Raw genomic sequence first — 5,970 nt, 5'->3', positions numbered from 1 at the left:
TACGGGGTGGCGCGAAGGTCAAAACTGGTCGTATTCGCCCTTTTTCTTTTTGCTCTTTCTTCTTATCTGTTCTATATTATCACCAAACAGGGATGCTTTGAAGACGAATGGAAGGAAGAGAAGCGCAGGAAAGAATAAGACTTTTTATAGCCGCTGCCAGCCCTTTAGAGGAGAAATCTGGTTTAAAAGAATGTGCCTGTATTTAAGGGTGAAATTCTTCCTCAATTACAAATACTCTACTAAGAATGTGTAATGATTATTATATAAATTTTTATTACAAATTTATTTGGCTTTGAAACATAATTAAAAATGCATTAGCCTAGAGTAGCAGTCATTTTTGGCTGACAAGAAAAAGAAGATATTTGGAAATTCTGCTAACTTGTAATTACCACATTCAGTTCAACAGTTGTTCATTTACTCAACAAGTATTTATAGAGCACCCACTATGTTCCGGGTGTGCATTGAATGCCACTGCATAGGAAATACTGTATCAATTCATACAAGGAACTCAACAGTGATTAAGTCACAGAGCTCCCTCCCGCTTAGGAGGAGCTTAGACTCTGTGGGGGTGGGGCAGTGGGGAGGGTCCCGGAAGTGCCTTAAGAAACACACACACACTTCGCAATACAAAACGGGCCTGGATGTATGTTGCTGTGATCATAGACCTCACTTTCAAAAGGAGGAAACGATGGCACAGAGAGGTTAACTAATTTGCCTGAAGTCACAGAGCTAATAAATAGTAGAGTCAGAATTTGAACCCCTGTGGAGCTTAGACTTCCTCTTTCACAAATGTGTTCAAAATCTCTTCCACCTTATACACACACAGCGACAGGCAGGCACACACACACACACAACCCTTCCCATCTCCAGGGCCTTCTTCCCCTTTTTGGTCACCCTCTCCTACGTGCGGATGGTCCCAGTGCGCCTTCACTCTATTCGCATTCTAATTTTTTGTGGAGGCATAACACAGACCTCACCACCTTGTAAAAAATATTTATAATTTTCTATGCTTTTTATTAAGTCCTACATTTTTTACAAACCTTCTAGTTTCTATTTTTACTGGCTACTAAAACCCTACCTAAAGCCAGAAATTGAGAGCTTCTTAATTAACCACTGCTCGTGAAAAGAAACTCCAAGGAGATGAGGATATTGACACAGGTGTGAGATGAGGCAGAAAATATTCACGAGAATGAAGGCCCTTGGGTAAAAACATACTCATAACCATTCTGTTCCCCACCTTGTAACCATAAAAGTATCTCCAGAGATTATTCGTAGAAACATCACAACTCCACAAGCTCAGTGTTAGCGAAATGTGATCATTAATCTCAAAATCTTGCATACCAGTTAGCCGTCATGGGAAATAGCTTCCAACCTGAATCAGTTATTTCTCTCAGCCTGTAAAGGGCCTGGATTCCTTGGCTTAAGCCCCAAACTCCTCATTTCACTCTTGGCTGGTTGTGCATCCAAGGAACATCTGCACCATCACCTTCTTCTGGCATAAACTCCAACTGCTCTTCCACTTAGGGCTTCCCCTTTTGACTTTCAGAACTCTAGTTTGAAGAGGGAAAAAGAATGTTAATATTTCCCCTCTTTTCTCCTGCTGTTACATTTAAATTCTCTTTGAGGCCATATCTATGTCGCTGATTGGCTAGAAGAACGGTGGGAACCTTTAGGGAAGAGGAAGAAAAAATTAAAATTTCAAAATCTCATCTTGTTACATCTGCACATCCAACCAGTCAACTCAACACATCCGTAGGGTGCTGCTCAGGTGTCCTGAAACCATTGGGTCCACCGCCGAGGCTGCCTGAGTACACCCCCCACCTCCCCTCCGCCAACCGCGCTTCTCTTCCAGGTCTCAGGTTTAGTGAATGGAACCTCCATCTGTTCCAGCGCATGATCTACGAGCTTCCCTTTCCTTCACCCATCCAGAGTTCTTCCTCACGCATCTCTAAAATCCTTTCCTCCTCCCCGTCCCATCTTCCTCTGCTTTGGACCGTACCCATCTTCCTCTGCTTTGGACCGTAAATTCTCACATTTCACTATTGAAGACTTCAATAGCCTCCTAATCTGCCCCTGGTCACTCCTCTCTTTCAGTGATTGCCACACTGCTGCCTGGTTAATCTGTCTGACCTGTAAGCCGGTCAGGTCACTCCCCTGCTGGAAATCCTTCAGTGTTCCTCATTAACTTCAGGAGAAAATAATTCTTAGTGTTTGACCCTGAGTGTCTCTAGCTTGGGTCCCTGCAGCTCCAAATCTGGTCTCCAGTCACACTGAATTAATGATAGCTCCCAGCACTCATGTTTTCTCACGTCTCCAGCACAGGCACACATTTCCCCCTCAGGCAGCAAAGCCCTTGACCTTCCTTCTGCCGGGATTAGCATCTCCTCAGCCTTCGGCACCAAGTCTGTGTGCTGAACTGTAAATATACGAGAACTTTGTCCTTCATGCCATCAGGTAGTTTGCTGCCTGCCCCACATTCTCTCTGGGCAGATACCCCCGGATACCCCCAGTCTAGGTTATTCCTCCACCAAGATCTTAGAATGCCTTCCCATTCTTCCTGTCCCAGCATACATCCCAGTACACTGGAATTTTCTCTCTACTTCCATCTGCCCCCTGGAGTGTCCGCTCTGTACCCTCCCCCACACGCCTAGGTGAGCGCTCAGGACTGTTGGGTGAATATGTGAGTGAATGACAAGATGGATAAACATTTTTGTCTATAGAATTCCATCCACCATTCCGTGACAAGGAATATGCCTGTTGGTCTGGGAAGTTGGTCTGGAATAACTTAATGTCTTAACAATGTTCCCTGAAACAGTTTGCTGACTGCTATGGACTGAATATTTGTGCCCCACCCCCACACTCCTATATTGAAATCCTAACCCCGCACTGTGTTGGCTTTTGGAGGTGGGGGCCTTTGGCAGATAATTAGGTTTAGATGAGGTCATGAGGGCGGGGCCCTAGTCCAATGGGATTAGTGTCCTCAGAGGAAGAGACACCAGAAACAGCACTCTCCCCACCCATCTCTCCCTGCCCTGTGAGGATCAGTGAGAAGGCGCATATCTGCAAGGTAGGAAGAGAGCTCTCTTCGGGACCCAACCTTGCCACACCCTGATCTTGGACTTCTAGCCCCCAGAACTGCATTGTTCTTTAAGCAACCCTGCCTGCCTTATTTTGTTACGGCAACTTGAGCAGACTAAGTCACTGACCAGCTCTGAGAGTAGTCAGCTCCAGCACAGGGGAAGGGAAAGAAAAGAATCACAAGGAAGTTGAGTTCTGGTTCCCGCATACCTCCTCATTATTGTATTTACCTGTTTCCTAATAGCTTCTCATTTGATGACTAAAAATGCACGATTCTCCAAACCAGACTCCATTCCCTTGTCATTCAGCGGATTTATCTAAAATATGAACTCATCAGTAATGCAACTATTCACTTCTCCTCCCCCACCACTTCCAGAACCGCGGTCTCGGAGTTGAGAGGAACTACAGATGCTGGTAGTCAGACTTCACAAGATACGGAAATGCCTCCCTGTCATCTCGTTCCAGCGGGAGGACTTCTGACATGCCAAGCAGCCCGTTTCTTTTCATACAGCTCTAGTTCACAGGACAGTCTCCCTAATATTGGGACAAAACTGGACATATTACAAACCGTAGCCTAGCAATAATATTTTAACTAGTATTTTTGATGGGACTACTGTATGCCAGGCACAGGGGTACACACTGCAGAATCAACAGCGGGCAAGATAAAAAATTTGCCCCCCTTTTTATAGAGCTTACCATCTTCTGGGGAAGGTAGACGATAAATAAGTGATTAAAGCACTTGCAAACGGCAACCAAGGCTGTGGAGGGCACATGCAGGCTGCTATGGCAGAGAACGGGGGGTCTCCTCTCATAGGGTAGTCAGAGAAGCTTTATCTGAGCAGGTAATTTTAAACTGGAACTTCAGGGATCAGAAGAACCACTCTCATGGGGAGCGAGTGGAAGAAGAGCCTCCCAAGTAGAGGGAAAGGCAAGTGCAAAGGCATTGAAGTGTTTGGGGGAGAAGGCAGGATGGCTGGACATAGTGGGAAGTGGGCGAAAGTGGCCCAGGATGAGGTTGGAGAGTAGGTGTCTTCTTAGTGCAATAAGAAGCCATTGAAGAATTTCAACCAGAGAATGACATGGTCTGATTTTTCATGTAGGGTTTACTCTGGCTGGAACATAACCACCCCCCAAGACCTGTCATGCCTTTTCAACAAATGATGCTGGAGCAACTGGACATCCACAGGCAACAGAAGGAGGAGGAGGCAGAGGAGGGGGAGGAGAAAAGAATCTTTACTTACACCTCATCTCATACAAAAATTAGCTCAAAACATAACATCATCTTCATCTACATAGATACCTAAATGAAATACACATATGTATACCAAAAGACATGCACTTAATGGTTTATAGCAGCATTATCTGTAACAGCCAAACTGGCAAAGCACCCCAATGCCCATCCACAGCAGAAAGGCTGCATGAATGGTGGTATATTTATACAGTGGAATGCCACAGTGCACTGTCGCTGCCTGCACCAAGTGGGGTTCACCTTACGATGTTGGGCAAAGAAGCTAGACACAAAAGTATAATACTGCACACTTCTATGCATAGAAAGCTCATAAACAGGCAAATGAAACTGTAGTGTTTAGGGGGGTGTATTTAACTGGCAAGATTTTTTTAAACCCCCCAAAGTGATGACCCTAAAAATCAGGTTTGTTGCCCCTTAGGAGGACGGGAGCGGGAAGAGATGGGGGGAAGACAGGCAGGATTGCCCCCGGACCGCTGGCAGTCTGGCTTTCAGCCTGCACAACAGCAGGGTTCGCCTCGATGAATCGTTGAGCTGAACATTTTGTTCTCAGTGGTTTCTGTATTTTTGTTCTATTTGATAATAAACGAGCTTTATTTTTAAAAAGGAAAGGAAGGAGGAGAAAGTATGTGATGAAAAGTGCACCTGGGACGTTTAGTGACCTGTACGGTGGACATAGTGAATAGGCTCTTCTGTTGAGAATTTGACTCTGCCGATGAGAGGTGCTTGGTGCAGTTTGGAAGGCAGACGTGGCATGGAGCCACCTTCCTGCCCCTTCACCTATGTCCCCTGGCGAGAAGAGTTGTGTGTGGGTTTGGGGGTTTCTACAGCTGTGTTCCATTGCCTAGTCACTCACTTCGTGGGTGTTGAAAGACATCTAAAGTGGTAGTGATGGTGTCTTGACTCCTGGATCACAGCTATAGTGTATATCCTTGGACTTGACATTTTCAGTCTCAGCCTCCTGCCCGGCAATGGTCACAGATATATAATCTTCATAAAGGGAAGAGAGAGAGTGAATAATGCAACAGAAATACAGTCTACCACAGTATCCCAGAAATTTTCATAACTATGTAAAAAAGCTCATCATGGCAAACAACAAAGAAAAATCGTGGATTCAAATATCAAACCATAAAACTTGTAGAAAAAATGGAAAACATAAAGCTATAAAACTTCTAGAAACAGACTGGTATTGCTTGGAGACAAACTTCAGAACCAAGGGCTAGGTGAAGAGTTCATAGACTCGATGCTAAAAGCATGCTTTATAAAGAAGAAAAATTGATACACTAACCTCATCGCAATGAAAAACTTCTGTTCTGCAGAGAACCCTGGGAAGAGGGCGAAAAGGCAAGCTGCTGCTGCCCGGGAGAAAATATTTGTGAGCCACATATCCGCAAAGGACTTGTATCTAGACTATTCTATGGAAAACTCTCAAAATGCAGCATTAGAAAAAACAATCCAGGCAGAAAATGGGCAAAAGCAAACGGGCTGAATGCTGGCCCCCAGAGACTTGAGGTTCTAATCTTTGGAATCTGTAGATGGGGGCTCACGTGGAAATAGAGTCTTTGCAGATGGGAGTAAGTGAAGGGATGTGGAGATGGGGCCATCATCCTGGGCCACCCAGCCAGCCCTCCAAGCAATCACAGGTG

This window comes from Desmodus rotundus, chromosome 9 (assembly GCF_022682495.2).
Source record: "Desmodus rotundus isolate HL8 chromosome 9, HLdesRot8A.1, whole genome shotgun sequence".
NCBI lineage: Eukaryota > Metazoa > Chordata > Mammalia > Chiroptera > Phyllostomidae > Desmodus > Desmodus rotundus.
This window is presented reverse-complemented; position numbering follows the sequence as displayed.